Source organism: Bos grunniens, chromosome 27 (assembly GCF_055505025.1).
Source record: "Bos grunniens cultivar Pamir isolate PY7600 chromosome 27, Bosgru_T2T1.0, whole genome shotgun sequence".
Classification (NCBI taxonomy): Eukaryota; Metazoa; Chordata; class Mammalia; order Artiodactyla; family Bovidae; genus Bos; species Bos grunniens.
The window spans coordinates 35437951-35456170 of record NC_141191.1 but is presented as its reverse complement, the minus strand read 5'-3'; the positions used below and the strand labels follow the sequence as shown (position 1 = coordinate 35456170).

The following is an 18220-nucleotide window of genomic DNA, read 5'->3' as shown; positions in this document are numbered from 1 at the left end:
CTCTGTAAATGCGCAATAACCATCCCTGTCTTATTACAAAGGTGTGATCAAGATCTCCGTGTGTGTGTGTGTGTGTGTGTGTGTGTCCATGAACATACTCTGTGATGACTCTGCGAATGTCAGCACATCAGCAGGGTGGGGAAAATGGGAAAGGGTAGAGGGAGGAGCAGGGGGCTGCAGGGTTTGCGGGGGGCTGGGGCAGCGCGGGGTCCTAAGGAACTCCCTGCGGTCTAGCCTCTGAGGGCACCAGGCAGCTTACCCCTGGACCAGCCTGCTCTAGGGTGATGCTTGGGAACTGAAAAAGGAGAGGGTTCCACTCCAGCTCACCCCAGAGCCTGTCTCTCTCAGCCGGTCAGCCCTGGTTCCCTCCCTGGCCGTGAGTGTGGGTCTGCCCTCCGCCCTGGCCTGTGGTGGAAGGCTTGAAGAGCAGGTTGGACCATTGGAAGTTCCCTGGCGGTGTTTTAATGAAGACTGTGGTACCTCGGGTTTAACTTTTACTGACTCCTGGGGAAACCCGCTCACTTCTGCTTGAGGCACCTTTACTCCGGCTTCATAAAAATTTGTTTATAAGGTCAGGCTCAAATAAAGTTACAACAGTGCAGCACAGTGGAGGGCACAGATTACGAAGGACTTCCAGCCCATTACACTAGCAGATCACCCTGTAGCCCCTGGGTCTGGAGGCTGGTGGATGGTTCCCAGGAGTTCTTTTTCTGTTCATTTTGGCAGGTTTCCCACCCACCCCCCAAAGCAGGCCCCTGGAGCCGCCAGGCCAGGGAAACCGGGAGAAACGTGGAGCTGACATGTGAGCCCTAGCCATCGGGGCATGGGACTTGTCTCACCTCCAGGCTTGGAAATGCAGCCTGACTTTTGGGTGGGAGCCGAATGGATTCTACCGGTGGTGGCGGCACTGCGGTGGAGAAGACCCCTGGGACCAGGGTACCAGTGCCGAAACCACACATGCTTCCTTTAATTAACAGGAGCACGAAGCCAACAGACACACAGGCATCTGGGAAGTGAGGGCAGCTAAACGGGAAGCCTCTTGACTGCCTAGGGGAGCACACTGCCTGCCAAGATTGTTCCCTGTTCCTGTTTCCTCACAAAAAAGCCCCTGTGCTTCTTGAGCGGCCGGCCCAGGTGCTGGCAGGCCCCCAGCCCGGCCACACTGCCCAGGCTTGTCCGCCCGCCTCTCGCGAGGATGCTTTCCTTGAGTAGCTGGTTGGAAGCGTTCAGAAGAGCCAGTGGATGTTCCCAGGGTTGTCCCAGCCTTAAATGGTCCTCTTCGGCCACCCTCATGCTCTCCTGTGGCGTTTCAGGACCTTGGTTATTTCTGTCAATCCCCTGCACTTCCTTCTCCCTCCAGACCTCCTGCAATCACCATCCCCCCTGTCCCCATCCCCTGTAGGTTCTGACATAGTCTCCAAGCCCAGGGAGCCCGTTCAGGCAATGGGGGTGACACTGCCCGTGGCTTTCCTTGCAGACAAGGTCAGGGCCTTTCATTTCCAGAGTAGTCTTTTCTATGCCCTGTGAGTCTCTTCTGATTAGTGGGCATTGCAAGCATGGCCGAGAGATAGCGAGTCATTTATCAGACCTAAGTATCCAGTGTCTGGCATATGGCAGGCTCTGTGCCGGGTGCGGGGGATTCCAGGCAGCTGCCGAGGTGGGACCCCACCCCAGGAAAGGAGCCAGAGGCAGGGACAGAAGCCTCAGGACACTGTGAGGGGCTCTGAGAGGTACGTCCAAGGGGCCACAGGCACCCAGGGAAGGACCATCCTGGCTGCGCACAGATCATCTGTATCAGACTCAGACTTGTTACAAATTAGATTCCTAGACCTGACCCTTGAACTTCCAAATCATAATCTCAGGGAGATTATTATGAGGCAGAAAGATATATTTTAATGACTTTCTCAGTTGATTCTTTTAAAAAAAAATTTACTGAAGTATAGTTTATTTAAAATGTTGTATGAGTTTCAGGCGTACAGCAAAGTGAATCTGTTATACACATACACATATCCACCTTTTTTTTTAGATTCTTTTCCCTATAGGTCATTATAGAGTATAGAGTAGCATTTCCCCATGCTGTACAGTAGGGTATTCTTTCTAGTTATCTATTTTATATTTAGTAGTGTGTATTCATCAATCCCAATCTCACAGTTTATCCTTCCCTACCATCCCATGGTAACCATACATTTATTCTCTATACCCATGACTCTACTTCTGTTTTGTAAATAAGTTCGTTTGTATCCTTTTTTTTTAGATTCTACGTGTAAGGGATACCATGTGATACTTCTCCTTCTCATCTGACTTATATCACTCGGACAATCTCTAGGTCCATCCACGCTGCTGCAGATGGCACTGTTTTGCTCTTTTTTATGCCCGAGCAATATTTCATCACGTGCATGTACCGCTTCTTCTTTATCCATTCTTCTTTTGATGGACACTTGGGTTGCATCCATGTCTTGGCTGTTGTAAATAGCGCTGCAATAAACATGGGGGCGCATGTATCTTTTGAATTATGGCTTTCTCTCGTTATATGCCCAAGAGAGGGATTGCTGAGTCATACAGCAGTTCTATTTTTAGCTTTTTAAGGATCTGCTGCTGCTGCTGCTAAGTCGCTTCAGTCATGTCCAACTCTGTGGGACTCCAGAGACGGCAGCCCACCAGGCTCCCCCGTCCTTGGGATTCTGCAGGAAAGAACACTGGAGTGGGTTGCCATTTCCTTCTCCAAGGCATGAAAGTGAAAAGTGAAAGTTGACTCTTATTTACTCTTAACTTTAAGAACCACTGACTAGTTTGACGGCCACTGTCCCAGAGATAGGATGTGTGCACTGAAGGGATGACATTTGAGGATTTTTTTCTTTTTTTTTACATTTACATTCTTTTATTTACATTTTGATTTTCCTTGAATGAAATTATCAGGAGATACTTAATCATTATGTCCTGTATATATACAGGCATGGATCCCACCTTTGCGAGTGGGGCAATACCTTGTAAGACTTGAGTGACCTTTTTTAATCTTATTTTATTATTTTTAAAGATTGTGGTAAGACGTAAACAACATAGACTGTATCGTCTTAGCCAGCTTTACAAATGTACTACCCTTCAGTGGCATTACATTCATTCAGGTTGTGCAAACCATCACCGCCATTCCTCCACAGAGCTCTTGTCATTTTGTAAAACAGACACTCTGTACCCGCTAGACAGCATAGCTCCACATTCCCTCCTCTCTCTAACCTGAGCAGCCAACATTGTGTCCCTATGAATTTGCCTCATGTAGGTGAATATTCGGTCCTGAATATTCATTAGAAGGACTGATGTTGAAGCTGCAGCTCCAATACTTTGGCCACCTGATGCGAAGAGCTGACTCATTTGAAAAGATCCTGATGCTGGGAAAGATTGAACGCAGGAGAAGGGGATGACAGAGGATGAGATGGTTGGATGACATCACTGACTCAATGGACATGAGTTTGGGTAAACTCTGAGAGTTGGTGATGGATAGGGAGGCCTGGCCTGCTGCAGTCCATGGGGTCCATGGGACATGACTGAGCCACTGCTCTGAACTGAACCGAGGTGAAATCATACCATATTTGTCTGTTTGTGACTGATAGATTTTCTCCTCTTGGGCTCCAAAATCACTGTGGATGGTGACTCCAGCCCTGAAATTAGAAGACCCTTGCTTCTTGGAAGGAAAGGTATGACACACCTAGGCAGTGTGTTAAAAATCAAAGATGTCACATTGCCAACAAAGGTCTACATTGTCAAAGCTGTGGTCTTTCCAGTAGACACATATGGATGTGAGAGTTGGACCATAAAGAAGACTGAGCTCCGAAGAATTGATGCTTTCAAACTATGGTGCTAGAGAAGACCCTTGAAAGTCCCTTGGACTGCAAGGAGATCAAACCAGTCCATCCTAAAGGAAATCAACTGAGTATTCATTGGAAGGACTGATGTTGAAGCTGAAGTTCCAATACTTTGGCCACCTGATGTGAACAGCTGACTCACTGGAAAAGACCCTGATTCTGGGAAAGATTGAAGGCAGAAGGAGGAGAGAGCATCAGAGGATGAGATGGCTGGATGGCATCACTGATTCAATGAATACTAACTTGGGCAAACTCTGGGAGATGGTGAGGGACAGGGAGGCCTGGCGTGCTGCAGTCCATGGGGTCGCAAAGAGTCGGACACAAATTAGCAACCGAACAACAACAAGAAATAAACTTATTTACAAAACTGAAACAGACTCACAGACATCGAGAACAAACTTGGTTCCCAAAGGGGAAAGGGGGGAGGGATAAATTAGGAGTTTGGGATTAACAGATACACACTACTAGACATGAAAGAGATAAACAGTAAGGACCTACTCTATAGCACAGGGAATAATACTCAGTGTCTTGGAAAAAGAAAGAGAGAGGGTCACTTACTACATCCATTCACTCTCTCCAATACTCCTACCACTGATAAGAGATGTGCGTGTTTGTATATAAAACAGACACTCATTCAGCAATTACTTGGGGCAGGCTCTTCTACAAGGCAAGCATCATTATCTCATTTTACACAGAGATAATGTGATAAGTGGTGAAAAGAGAATTCAAGCCAAGGTCTTTAGGTTATGTGTGTAAAGCCCATGATGACCGATTTGGTTTTTTTCCATCAACTAGAACCACTCTGTCTCTCCGTGTCCCTGAGTTGGTTATTACACCACATCAGACAGTGAGTGTTTTTGAGCAATAGGATTACATGATCAGGTCTTTGTCTTGGAAAGATAATGATGACCACCAGGTATAATCTGGGCAAGAAACAACAGAGGCACACAGGGGCCATCGCAGCAGGAACAGAGGGCAGGAGAAGAGTTGGGAAAATAGGAGGTGCTAGATAAGACAGGAAGAGGGATTGAGATGTGTGAATGCTCCAGAACAATTCTCCCCTGTGGTTTCAGAAAACTGAGTGGGCAGTCCTGCCGCTTAGTCAGACAGGGAAATTCCAGAAGCACTCAGAGTCTGAGATATTAGACCACTGCTTCTGTACCTCCACTGTGGGACACTAGGGTTTCCCAACCCGGTTCTTTACCATCTTCCCAACGTCGGACCAGTCCTCAGTTTGACAGCGTTTGCCCTCAGTGCCTGACAATGTCTCAGTTCATAGGAATGTCATTGCCTCCCAGTTTTGACCAAGAGAAAACCGTGGGTGTGATAGGTGTTTTGCCAATGGTGAGATTTCACCATCATGTCTGTGGGCAGCTTCATGATTCCCAACTCAAACCATTCTTTCCACTGCAAAAGCCCCTGGAAGATCTCAGGGTGAGCATCTCATCTCTTGGTCCACTGCAGTGAGGTGGGGGGGCGGCATTCTTTGCAGATGTTTTTCTGGCTGGTGGCTTTCACAAACCACAGGGAAGGCGGCAGTTTACATCCGATCAGCAGGCTGCAGACCTGGGCTTACATGATATTCAATGGCACTGTTTAATGTACCCACAGCCAGGGGGGGTCTCTGGCAAACCCAGAGCAGCAGCCAAGGCCAATTCAATCCCTGAGAGGAGTTCTCACAATCTGGAAATGAAAAAAGCTGTCACTCATTTGGTTCTGGGAAGAAGAGCGTTGCCATCAGGTGCCCTGGTTCTGCTGAGCCTGCACAAAGCACAGGCTAAGCTGAAGGCTGGAGTACAGAGTTAGATTTGGCCCAGAAGGGGACGGTGCTCAGTGGTAGTGGCTTAAAGCAACAAATATGTGCTTTTTCACATAGTTCCTGTGGGTCTGGAAGCCAGCTGCAGCTTAATTGGATGGTTCTGGCTCACTAGGGTTTCCCTAGTGGCTCAGCTGGTAAAGAATGCACTTTCTAAGTAGGAGGCCTGGGTTCGATACCTGGGTTGGGAAGATTCCCTGGAGAAGGGAACAGCTAACTCACTCCAGTATTCTGGCCTGGAGAAATCCATAGACTACAGTCCATGGGGTCTCAAAGAGTCGGACATGACTGAGCGACTTTCACTTGACTTAGTCCTGGCTCAATAGCTCACGATGTTGTAATCAAACTATTGGCAGGGGCTGTCATCTGAAGAGTCGAACAGGGCTGGAAGATCCATTTCCCACTTGTTCACATCGATGTTCGTGAAGGTGAAGTCACTCAGTCATATCCGACTCTTTGCGACTTCACAGACTGTAGCCTACCAGGCTTCTCTGTCCATGGGATTTTCCAGGTAAGGATACTGGAGTGGGTTGCCATTGCCTTCTCCAGGGGAATCTTCCCGACCTAGGGATTGAACCCAGGTCTCCAGCATTGCAGGCAGACACTTAACCCTCAGAGCCACCAGGGAAGCCCAATTCCTTGCCCTGTGAGCTTTTCCATAGGACGGCTCATGACATGGAAGCTGGCTTCACCCAGAGGTCTGGGAGGGAAAGAGAGAGATGGAAGTCAGAGTCTTTTTTAAAATCTAATCTCTGGGAAAGATTGAGGGCAGGAAGACAAAGGGGTGACAGAGGATGACCTGGCTGAATGGCATCACCAACTCAGAGGACATGAGCTTGAGCGAACTCTGGGAGAAAATGAAGGACAGGGAAGCCTGGCGTGTTGCAGTCCACGGGGTCTCAAAGAGTCGGACACAACTTAGCGAATGAACAACAATCTCAAAAGCAGCGTAGCATTACTTATACCATTTTCTACTGGTCACTGAGACCAGCCCTGGGACAGTGTGAGAGAGAGCCATGTGAGGCTATGAACATGGGGAGGCAGTGGTCCCTGGGGCCGTGTTGGAGGATGGGTACCACATGATGAAATTTCTGGCGAGCCCCTCATCCCAGAGGACACCTGTTAAACAGCCAGAAGGAAAAACAATTCAGCCCACAACACCCTCTCTTCACTTGCTCTTCCCAACCTTATTACAATGTAGAAAATTTTGTGAACTTTAAGTTGCCTGCATTTTGACTTCCAGTATTTCCACCCCTTTCCTGCCCATGAACCTAATGTATACAAACCGTCCAAACTTCAATTGCATTTAAACTCAACACCATACAGCTCACACTTTATCATTTTCTTTTTATCATTACAGGTGCTTATCTGGTTTCCCCCACTAAGCTATAGGCGTCTGATGAGAAGGGACCATGTCTCCTTTTTATCTGTAAGGGGCCATAGCAGCAAGTCTGATGCTAGACACAGGGTAGTTGTTTAACCAACAGTTAGTCACTGACTGACTGATTTAGAGGCTCTCCTCAAATCCTCCTTTTTATGGTCTGGGAAGTCAAGGAGTCAGCAAGGAAAAAACTTGGTCGGATGAGTCATCCCATCAAGTTTGGAGCAGAACTCCAGGAGCAGCTGCGGAGCCCAGCTGGAGCAAGGAGACAGGTTCTCCGACCGGGGCTCAGAGACCGCCCGCGGCATTTACTAGGGTTAACGACCAAGCCTCTGTTGCACTGAGCTAAAACTCACGAGGCTGTTGGAAGCCTCATTTCTGTACAACCCGGGCTGGTTGTGCGCATTCCGCCAGGCAAGCAGCGATGTTGCAGGAGGAAGTGATCCCTAACAAGCGGAAATTCCCTTTACACCTCCCGGTGATTCGTAACAGGGCTCTGAGACGGGCTGCAGGTCTGCTCTGCAGAGCGGAAGGGCACTTGCCCTGTGCCGTGTCATCAGCACACACCAGTGGGTCCTACGGCTTTGATTCCGTTCTGCACATCAGCAGCGGATCAGATGAGAGTCGGCGATGAGGGAGGGAGGCTGTATTCAACCTGGTCCTGGTGAAACAAGGTAGTGGTGCCACCAACTGCCGTCTGCTGAGGACCTATCTAAGAAGCAACATCAACGTCTTGGTCTGAAATCCCAGTGAAAAGAACAACAGCTCCCCCCATCCCCGCCCGCTTGGGGTCACCTGGGATAAATGGGTCCCCGCCATGCTGGCTTATTCAAAATGGCCTTCGGAAACGTGTGTCTTTTGTTCTTTCGGTGAAGGAACCTTGATTCCTGCGCTGTCTGCGCCTCAGCTTCTCCTACCAGTGGGTTTTGTCTTTGTGGGGACTGAGGGAGAAGGCCGGTGAAAAATGCTTTGTTACATCGCCCCCTGGCTCCAATGAATTGCTCCCTAATCACCTTATTGTTAAAGTGTCCTGGCAAAACTACACCACTTTCAGGGTCTAAGAGAGCACAGGGATATTAATCAGAGGCAACCAGTGAAGAAGGGACATTTAAAAAAGAAAGAAAGAAAGAATGAACATAAAAAACACATTGTTTTTAATGTGTGGAATCTGGAGAAGAGCATATATTGGGACTGGGGCCAAACCAGACGATCTTGACTCTTTCATAAATACTCTGATATAGGAACGCATTATCACTGAACACTTTAAGCCCCTTTCATTTTGTGGCAAAACAGTATTGAACACCTGCTGCATCGTAATGACCTAGTTCAAGCAGCACAGGGTGACGATGGGAGGGCGGGGACAGGGGCTCCATAAATCAGGAGGACCTTTCATCAGACTCGGGCTGGACCTGCAGAGTTGGCTGAGAGGACTGCAGGTACCAGCATCTCACAGACGTTCCCGGGAGGGCCTGTCCGTGACTAAAGCACCACAGGGGCAGGGAACCCAGCTTCCCGAGTCTGAGACTCTACGTGGAAACCTTAGGGGGAGGAAGTGGGCACAGGGGCATTGGTTTCTCAGATTATTGGTTAGGACAACTAATTAGCAGGCCAAGAGCCTTTCCTGAGAGCCCGTAAACCACTCGGTGTGATAGAAAAACACACACCAAAGGAAAGCCATGGGACTTCCCTGGTGGTCCAGTGGCTAAGACGCCAAGCTCCCAATGCAGGGGGCCCAGGTTCCATTCCTGGTCAGGAACTAGATCCCACGTGCCACAACTAAGAGCTCACACGCCCAAACTAAGACCTGATGCAGCTAAATAAATTTTTTTTAAAAAAAGAAAGCAAGCCAAATTCTACTGTAACTAAGTAAATTCTGGAACTTTGGCCACCAGTATATTCCCCAAATAAGGGGTGCTTTCTTATCTTTTTGTGACTTGGTTTTCTCGTCACAGGATCTGTTTTCTTCTTTTTCTTTTTCCAGCTTTCTTCAGATATAATTGACATACAACCTTGTGTGATTTTAATGTGTACAACATGATGATCGGAAACACCTAGGCACTGTAAAATGGTTACAATGAGGTTGGTTAACACATCTTTCATGTCGCATAATTTCCATGTTATTGTTGTTATGGTGAGAACACTAAAGCACTACTTAAAAAAAAATTGAAGTGTAATTTATATAAATTGTAGGTTTTCAATATACAGATTCACAATTTTTAAAGGCTGTGCTCCATTTATAGCTATTATAAAATATTTGCTATATTCCCCATATTGTGCAATATATCCTTACAGTTTCTTTTATGCATAATAGTTTGTTCTCCTTAATTCCCTCCCCCTGGCTGCCCCTCCCTCTCAAAGCTGTACTTGTGGCAACTTTCAAGTGTACACGGCTGTGAGCAATAGGCAACAAGCTGTACCTTAGATCCCTAAACTTATTCACCTCATAACTGAAGGTCTGTACCCTGTGACCAACACCTCATTTCTCTCAGCCCCTCACCATTCTGTCTCTGCTTCTGTGAGTTTGGCTTTTTCAGAGTCTACATGTAAATAAGACCAAACAGTATTTGTCTTCTTCTGTCTGACTTATTTCACTTAGCATAAAGTCCGCCAAGTCCGTCCCCGTTGCTGCAGATGGCAAGATTTCATGCTCATGGCTGAATAGTATCCCACTGTATACACGTGCCACACCTTCTTATCCACTCACCTGATGGTGGACGCTTAGGTGGTCTCCATGCCTCTGTGAGTAATGCCACAGCAAACACGGGGATGCGAGTAGTGGTTTCATTTCTTTCAGATAGCTATCCAGAAGTAGAACTGTTGGGTTGTGTGAAAGTGAAGTCACTCAGTCGTGTCCAACTCTTTGCGACCCTATGGATGTAGCCCGCCGTGCTGCAGGCTCCTCCGTCCATGGGATTTTCCAGGCAAGAATGCTCGAGTAGGTTGCCATTTTCTTCTCCAGGGGATCTTCCCGACCCAGGGATCAAAGTTGGTAGTTCTATTCTGAGTTCTTTGAAGACTCTCCATACTATTTTCCATGATGGCTACAGTAACCACCAGCACTAAACAAACAGCTCCCGCTCATCCACACCCTCGACAACACTTATCTCTGGTCTTTTTCATGACAGCCATTCTAACAGATGTGAGGTGATACTGTTTTGTGGTTTTGACCTGCAGGGTTTGCTTTCTAATAGAATCTGACTTAAAGTAGATGGCTTAAGCCCTCAAAAGACTTATCATCTAATGGTATGCAATAAGCACAGAAAAGTTCTGTCCCTAAACATATATTAGAGACAGCTGTTTAAATCCCAGATGTCACAAACAAGATCTAACCAATGGGGAGAGAGGTGTTTTTCCACTGATCATTTGCAAAGGAAACATTGCAACGAAGTTCAACCTTTTCAACCCCCTTCTTATTTCTTCAGCCTTTTCCTCACTCCTTAAACACACAAAGAAAATAAAACCCACTTGACATGTCTTTTAATATTTTGTTACATAATGATGATGATCAAGCAGATAGACTCTGGGGTCAGCAGGTTTAGGTGTGAATAACAGCTCTGTGTGCCCCTGGTCAATTATAATGAACTCTCTAGGCTTCAGCTTTTTCATCAGTAAAATGAAAAAAGGAATAATATTAACCTCATATATAAGCATTATGAGAATGAACTAAGACAATCTACCTAACAGGCTCAGAATATTAGCAGCCAAGCAGTAAGTGCTCAATAATACTATTATTATAAGCATTGTTATATATACATAGATCAATCCCATAGTGTTAATGTATACATACATTCACGAACTCTTTTTAGAAAAAAAAAGAACCATACTTTACATGGGCTTCCCTGGCGGCTCAGCAGTAAAGAATTCACCTATAATGCTGGAGACGTAAGAGACGTGGGTTCGATCCCTGGGTCAGGAAGATTCCTTGGAGGAGGAAATGGCAGCACACTCAAGTACTCTTCTTGCCTGGGGAATCGCCAGGCTCCTCTGTCCATGGGGGTCGCAAAGAGCCAGACATAACTGAGCAAGGGCGCACACACATATACCTTACATACTGTTTGGTATTTGTTTTTAAACTTCTGATGCATTATGAACATTTTTACACATCATTAGTCTCCCACAACATCATTTTTAATGGGTTCCAAGTACGCCATTACATGAATGTACCCTGAAGTGTTTAAACAACCTCCTATTGTCAGACAATTAGCTTGTTTCCATTGTTTGACATTATAAACACCCAGTGAGGAACCACCTCGTAGAGCTTTCTTGCACACATTTTTGGTTGTTACCCTGGGACAATTTCCCAGAACTAGATCAAAAGAAATGCAATTAAAACATTCTCAAAAGAATATAAACACATTACGGAAAGTTGGGAAAAGAGAAGAAAAATACAATTCTCCCACACTAATACAATTACTAATATAATTTGAGTGATTAAGATATTCCAATGTTTTCATTTTTACTTAAAAGAATAGAGGCTTTAAATAAAAGATGGGCAGAAATCCACTAAAATGGCATTAAAGAAATAAAAAAAAAAAGAAGCATAAATCCACAATGAAGAAGAGAGTGGAAGAGGATGACAACAACCAAAAGATGTGATCAAAATTCTGAACACAGAGAGGCGGACCAGGCAAGTGATAACTGACTTAGTGGCCTAGAGGAAATTAACATCTATGCTATGACTTAAAATGAATGACTGACCTTAAAGAAGCATCTGGACACTCCAAAGCCCCTCTTTGAGCTTGAGAAGCAGATTTACCCTCAAGAGAAGCTGAACCAGACCAGTTCTCTTTCAGGAACATCAGGTACTGCTGAGGGCAGGGCGAGGCATCCTAGTGAAAGGAGCGTATTTAAGTGAAAGTTGACATCACCTGCTGAAAGGTAAGTTTCCCAGCCCTTTCCCCAGCTCAACTCCCAGAATGCTGGCAGCAAAAGCTCAGGCACTGCCCCACCTCCACCCCAGACAGGAGGCTGGAAAATTCTATGAAACACTTACAGATCCAAGAGAAAAGACTAAGGAGTTTCCCCTAAGGAAACATCAGTTTCCTGCATAAGCTATGGTGAAGCCTCTCCCTGTATGGAGAGACATGCACCCTCCCACCATGCCAAAAAAAAAGAGCAATAGACATTTGAGAAAGGCTCCTAACAAGAAACACACCAAAACAAAACAAACTAGCCAAAAAGAAGAACTCAGAAAAAAAGAAGGCAGGACACAAAAGAAAGTCTCTAAAAAAAGAGAAAACACCGCATCCTTGAAATAAGAATAACAGAGTCTCAGGAGGTCCCTGTTGGTGTAGTGGTTAAGACTTCATGTTCCCAATGCAGAGGGCATGGACTCAGTTTTTTTGGGGGGTCTGGGAGAGGAGAGACTAAGATCCCACATGCTTCATTGCCAAAAGATATTTTTTTAAAGACTTACAAAGCAAGAAAATGCCTCAAGCAGTTAAACATATGATAAAAAAAAAATCAACATTTCACCTTCCAGAAAATGGAACAAAAAGAAAAAGCTACAGAAGATGTAAAGGTTAGGAAATTTTGAGACAGTGGTTTGAGACATGCTAGAAAGTGTGAACCAACAAAACAAACAGGAGGAAATCATTCAAAAATTAATACTGAGTCTGAACTGAAGGACAGGACAGTAAGTGAGAAAAGATATACCCAAACACATAATTCTAAAATTTCACATCATCAGAAATTTTTTAAAATTCATAAACGTTGCTAAAAAGAAAAATTTCAAAGTCACTTAAAAAAAACTCGAGAATCAAAATAGCAATTGAAGACAATAAAGAAATTCTGAGGGAAATGGTTTGAACCCTGAACTCTCTACCCAACTAAACTATAAATCAAGTTCACTCTTTTAAAAACAGTTTCAGACATTCAGTGTCTCAAGACATTCACCTTCTTTTCTCAGAAAACTTTTGGTGGATGTGCTTTGATAAAACAGGGGAGTAAGAAAAGGAAAGCAAGAAGTGGTGATAGGAGACTCAAAAGAGGTTCAAAAAGAATTTAATGGCTAACGAAGACAAGCTTTTTTCCTTCTTCCTCACAGAACGGTCTCAGGTTAGTTCTCCAGGTCTGCAGGGCAACTCTACTCCACTTAGTCATTCAGGGAGCCTTATTTTTTCTGTCTTGATTCTCTGCCACCTCTGACAGCAGTGGTCCTTGCAGGGTGATCCTAGCAGCACCACTTGAGAACTTGTGATGTTCTCAAGTGATGCTGGTAGGGTCAGGTTGTGCCAGTGGACGCATGCGTAAGCAACGTATTGCCACTTCCTGGCCTTTCCATAAAAACCTCCACACTTTTTCCCTCTGGGGAACTGGAACACGAAAGTGCTTGCAATCAAACTTTGATCACACAGAAAAGAATAATGCCCTAAAATCCCCTGAATTCTTTACCAGGCAGACTCTTTACCACTAAACCACCTGGGAAGCCCTGCCAATGCAGGAGATGCAGGAGACTGGGGTTCGATCCTTGGGTTGGGAAGATCCCCTGGAGGAGGGCATGGCAACCCGCTCCAGTATTTTTGCCTGGGAAATCCCATGGACAGAGGAGCCTGGAGGCCTATGGTCCATGGAGTCTCGACTGAGCATGCATGCAGAATGTCCCAACCACAGACCAGAACTATGACTCAGGCTGCAGAATGACCAGTCCAGATGGGAACAGGAGAGCTGCAAAAGCTCCAGGAGAGTTGCCAAGGAAAATAACGAACCCAAGAGGAGAATACCTGTATTTGAATGTATTGACAGGAGATTTTGTGGATGCATTAATAATAGGTACATAGAACACCAAACGGAATACAAAAAGAGATAGAAAATCATTAATTCCAGGGAAAACAAAAGGTTGAATGAGAAAGGAAACATAATTATATGATTCTATGTGGCTTAGCTGGGAATAATATTTACAAAGTCATAATGTAAATACTTAATATTGATCTAACCAAAAATGGTGATGTAACTATACTGGGAGAATAAGCAGAGGAAAAAGGTGTGCCAGACAGTTCAATGATGATAAACATAGCATTTATATAGCTATGTATATTATACTGTGTGCCAGAAATTATTCTAAGCTCTTTCTATATTCAACTTTTAATCTTCATATATATTCTAGGAGGTAAATACTATTATCATGTACATTACACACTGAAAAACTGAGGCACACAGCAGTTAAGCAACTTGCATAAGTTTACAAAATTAGTATGTATTGTACTTGGAGTTTAAACCAGGTAATTTCTCTCCAGAGTGCATGCATTCATTACTACGCTACCTAGTCTCACTTTCTGTGGTAGGAAGACAAGAGACAAGACCTAAAAATCAATAAACTGAGAAATACAAGCTAAGCATGTTATTTTAAAGGACATAAATCCCAAGAAGAAACAGATGAGAGTCTAAAGTGATTGCTTCTGATCAGGAGGTGGGAGTGGTCGAAGAACCGCTGCTTGTTATTGTTGTTACAGACCCAGCACTCAGGTTTGGCTTTTCAAATCTTGAAACAGCACTTTGATCAAAACAATTTTTTTAAAAGAAAGATGACAGAAAGAATGAGGCTGGCTAAGTTACCTTAGCAAAGGGAGAGAATGACCCAGAAGAGAAGGTCAAAAAGTCCCTAATGGGTAAAACATGCAATAGAGCTAGGAACTGGGAAACTTAAGAGACAAAGAAAGTTTCCACAAGAAGTAGAAACAAAAGGATGGTATTCTTGGGGAAAGTACCAGCAGAAAGGAAGAGAGCCAGAGAAAATGAAAAGGGGAGAGATTAAATAAGTCAGGGCAAAGATATTTGTCCTGGGCTATAGACCCAAAAAGGGGAGCAGCAGACTTCATGGAAATTCTGCGGGCTGAGTCCAAGGAAGCTTCTGAGGTGGCATTCTAGCAGCTTTACAGTCAGCGCCTGTAAAGCTCAACTTTACCCAGAGCCCCTATCATGAAATTCCCTCCTCAGCTGAAATAAACAACTCTGACCTTAAAACTGAAGGTAGACAGAAAGATGCATTGCAAACCCATACTGAGGTGACTGATTAAAACCCAATTACATGTCAATCCAAGCCAAACCAAAGTAAGAAAGAAAACATTACTTGTCTATCTACTATGTGACCTTGGGTCTTCCGGTGGCTCAGTTGGTCAAGAGTCCACCTGCAATGCAGGAGACCCAGGTTCAATCCCTGGGTGGGGAAGATCCCCTGGAGAAGGAAATGGCAACCCACTCCAGTATTCTTGCCTGGAAACTCCCATGGACAAAGAAGCCTGGCAGGCTACAGTCCACGGGACTGCAAAGAGTCACACACGACTGAGAGACTACACACCCACACACACACACATATATACGTGCTAAGTCGATTCAGTTATGTCTGACTCTTTGCCACCCTATGGACTGTAGCGCACCAGGCTCCTCTGTCCATGGGGATTCTCCAGGCAAGAATGGGAGAGGTTTGCCATGGTTTGTCATGCCCTCCTCCAGGGGATTTTTGTAACCCAGGTTATAAGAACCTGCCTCTCTTCTGTCTCCTGAATTAGCAGGCGGTTCTTTACCACTAGCTCCACCTGGGAAGCATAAGTTAGAGTATATAACCCCAATTTATAAAAGAAGAAACAAGATATTGCTCACAATACCTGTCTGGTTGGCATCAGAACCAGAACTCAAATTCAAGTTTTGGTGCTAAATTAAGAGTTTTTCAAAAACTGTATCTGTTGTAAGTAAATAAGAGAGTCAATTATAATTACTAGAGGAGGGGGGCATTGGCTCGAAAGCCTCCTGGCACGGCGTCCTCCCCATCCCCGGCTGCTTGGGGACCGCAGACAGGGGCGCGGGCACCCGCCTCCCCAGGAAGGCCAGAATTTAAACTCTGTCCTGATTTCAGAACATCCGTTGCCCAATGTTTTGATTTTAGAAAATACGACATTGGAATAATAACAGCTACGATTTGCTCATGCGTGGCGACTGTGGTGAGTCCAGGTTACGGATTCGGGAGGATCAACAGCTGAGCGAAGCTGGCGGCGGCGGCGGAAGGGCCGCGGGCCTAACACCCTGCATCCTGCTCGGGCTCGGACCGCGGGCCGCCGCCTCCCTTCCGGAGCGGCCCGGCCACCCCGAGCTCGCATCCCGCCCGCCCCGCGCTCACGGCCTGATGCAGCTCCGTCCGCCACGCCGGGCTCCTGCGAGGGCGCTGGGCCGCGAGCCGGGATCCGGGCGTTGGGCCGCCGCTTCAAGCCCCGCTCGGCCCTCGATGCCGGTCCCAGACACTCCCTGCGGGTCTGCGTTCTGGCCTCCAGGCCCGGCCGATGGTGATGGCGGGAGGAAGGAGCCGCCCGGGTCTCGGGCCCTCGCGGAGACGGGAAAGCCCGCGCGGTCGGCCCTGCACACTGCACCAGCTCAGGAGGCCTGGGCGGCCCGGCCGCCGCCTCCGAGGGGCGATCTTCGGAGAGCGGGTCCCCGCAGCCCACCCGCCCGGACACCCTCCTGGTGGGGACGCACAGCCTGGCCGCCAGGGCCGCGCCTGCCGGAGGCCGCCGAGGTTCCAGCAAAGCAAAGCTGGACCCGCTGCCCGGGGCCCGCACCCTTCCCGGGGCAGTGCGCCCCGTCCCGCCCCCACCGCCTTTTAACTGGGGGATGCTGACTAGCCGAATACGGCGGGAATAACAGCCATTTGTTCTGGTTATCGCTGCCGGTATTGAAGCCAGATGTGTGCGCTGCTGACACTGACATGGTACATCTGGCCGGGTTTTTGGTTTCCATCGCGGAGTTGACCACATCCACCCTGGTCTGCGAGAAGAGAAGAGGCGAACATCTGGAAGTCATTGCAGCTGTCGCGCTTCAAGGGGATCCTGTACCGCAGAGGAGAGAATTCAATACGTAACTGGGCAAAATTATCCAGCTCGTCTTGTCAGTCCAGATCTCAAAACACATGCAGGAAAGTGGCACCCGCGTTCTGGCGCCCTCCCTTGCCCTGGCGGTGCCCCGTGGGCACCTTCACCCACCGCCCCAGGCGCCTGAGTTGTCGCTATGGAAGGACAGGGGCTGCAAAGTCACATTCATCATGACCAGAATCTTCTGTTGCTTTTGAAGGGCAGGGCTTGGGGCGGGGGGGGGGGGGGGGAGGGGGTGTTGTTAAAAAGGCTCTTTCTTCTTCCTTTTGATCCCAGTTTGCTGGAAACTTTAAACATTGCTTAGTGTTGCCTCTCGCTTCTGCTTGTAGCCCCCTCCTTCTTGCGGCATTCAATGCTCTAGCCCTACCCTACCTATTCGGTTTTATCTCCATTCCTTTCCCAAGGCAAATACTCTTCATCACCAAGGCTGAAATGAGTCATGCTTATTCTGACCCCAACCTTGCCTTTTGTCTGAAATCCCCTTTCTTTCTGTCTTCTCTTCCTGCCAGTCCAAATCTTCTAAAGACCCCAAGGTCTACCTAAATTTTAATCTTCATTTTTGGGGGTTTGTTTTTGGCTTTTTGCTGTGCCAGGTCGTCATTGGGGTGCTCACCATTTCTCTAGTTGTGGCACTGGCTCTAGAACAGCTGGGCTCGGTTGTTGCGGCTCCTGGGCTTAGCTGCCCCTTGGCATGGGGTATCTTAGTTGCCCCACCAGGGATCGAATCCATGTCGCCTACGTTGGAAGGTGGATATTTAACCACTGGATCACGAAGGAAGTCCTGATTTTATTTTCATTTCTGAAACCTTCCTGACCACTCAAGCCTCTGCTGATCTTTCCTTCTGTGTGTTTTTAATGAAAGTATAAGCCCATAGAGAGGAAATCCTGGCTTAAATTTTTCTTCTATCTCCCTCAGCAGCCAGCATTGTGTCCTGAAGTATAGTAAGCTACCTGTAAACACCTGTCAAATAAAAGCACAAATTCTCCTGTTCTTTCCGCATAATTTCTTTGCCTTCCGTTTTACCTTTCATGACAAGACTCAATGTCTGTGTAGAATGTGTCTTGAACTCTTTGGAAAGATGGGTGTAAAAAGCTAGTGAGGGACTTCCCTGGTGGTCCAGTCAGTGGTCCACCTTCCAAAGCAGGGGACTCGGGTTCAACCCCTGGTCAGGGAGCTGACATCTTACATGCCACCGTGCCTCTAAACTCCTGTGCCACAACAAAGAGCCCAAGGGTCGCAATGCAGCCCAGGCACAGCCAAAAAAAAGAAAATTTTAAATAAAATAAAAATTAAAATAATTTGAATTAG

General features: G+C 46.6%; 1 long non-coding RNA gene across 4 annotated transcripts; it reads right to left on the bottom strand.

The window, feature by feature from the left end:
- Nucleotides 1-2014: 2014 nt before the first annotated feature.
- LOC147343786 (uncharacterized) lies at nt 2015-11888 on the bottom strand. 4 transcript variants are annotated; one of them, XR_015156220.1, is made up of 4 exons: nt 11753-11888; nt 9759-9868; nt 7850-7995; nt 7004-7766 (listed from the first exon to the last, which is right to left on the bottom strand). It is a non-coding gene; the product is annotated as an uncharacterized LOC147343786 (long non-coding RNA). The 4 variants fall into 4 exon arrangements; XR_015156222.1 differs by lacking the exons at nt 7004-7766; nt 7850-7995 and adding an exon at nt 2015-2475; XR_015156221.1 differs by lacking the exons at nt 7004-7766; nt 7850-7995 and adding an exon at nt 2882-5540.
- Between the last annotated feature and the right edge of the window lie 6332 nt (nt 11889-18220).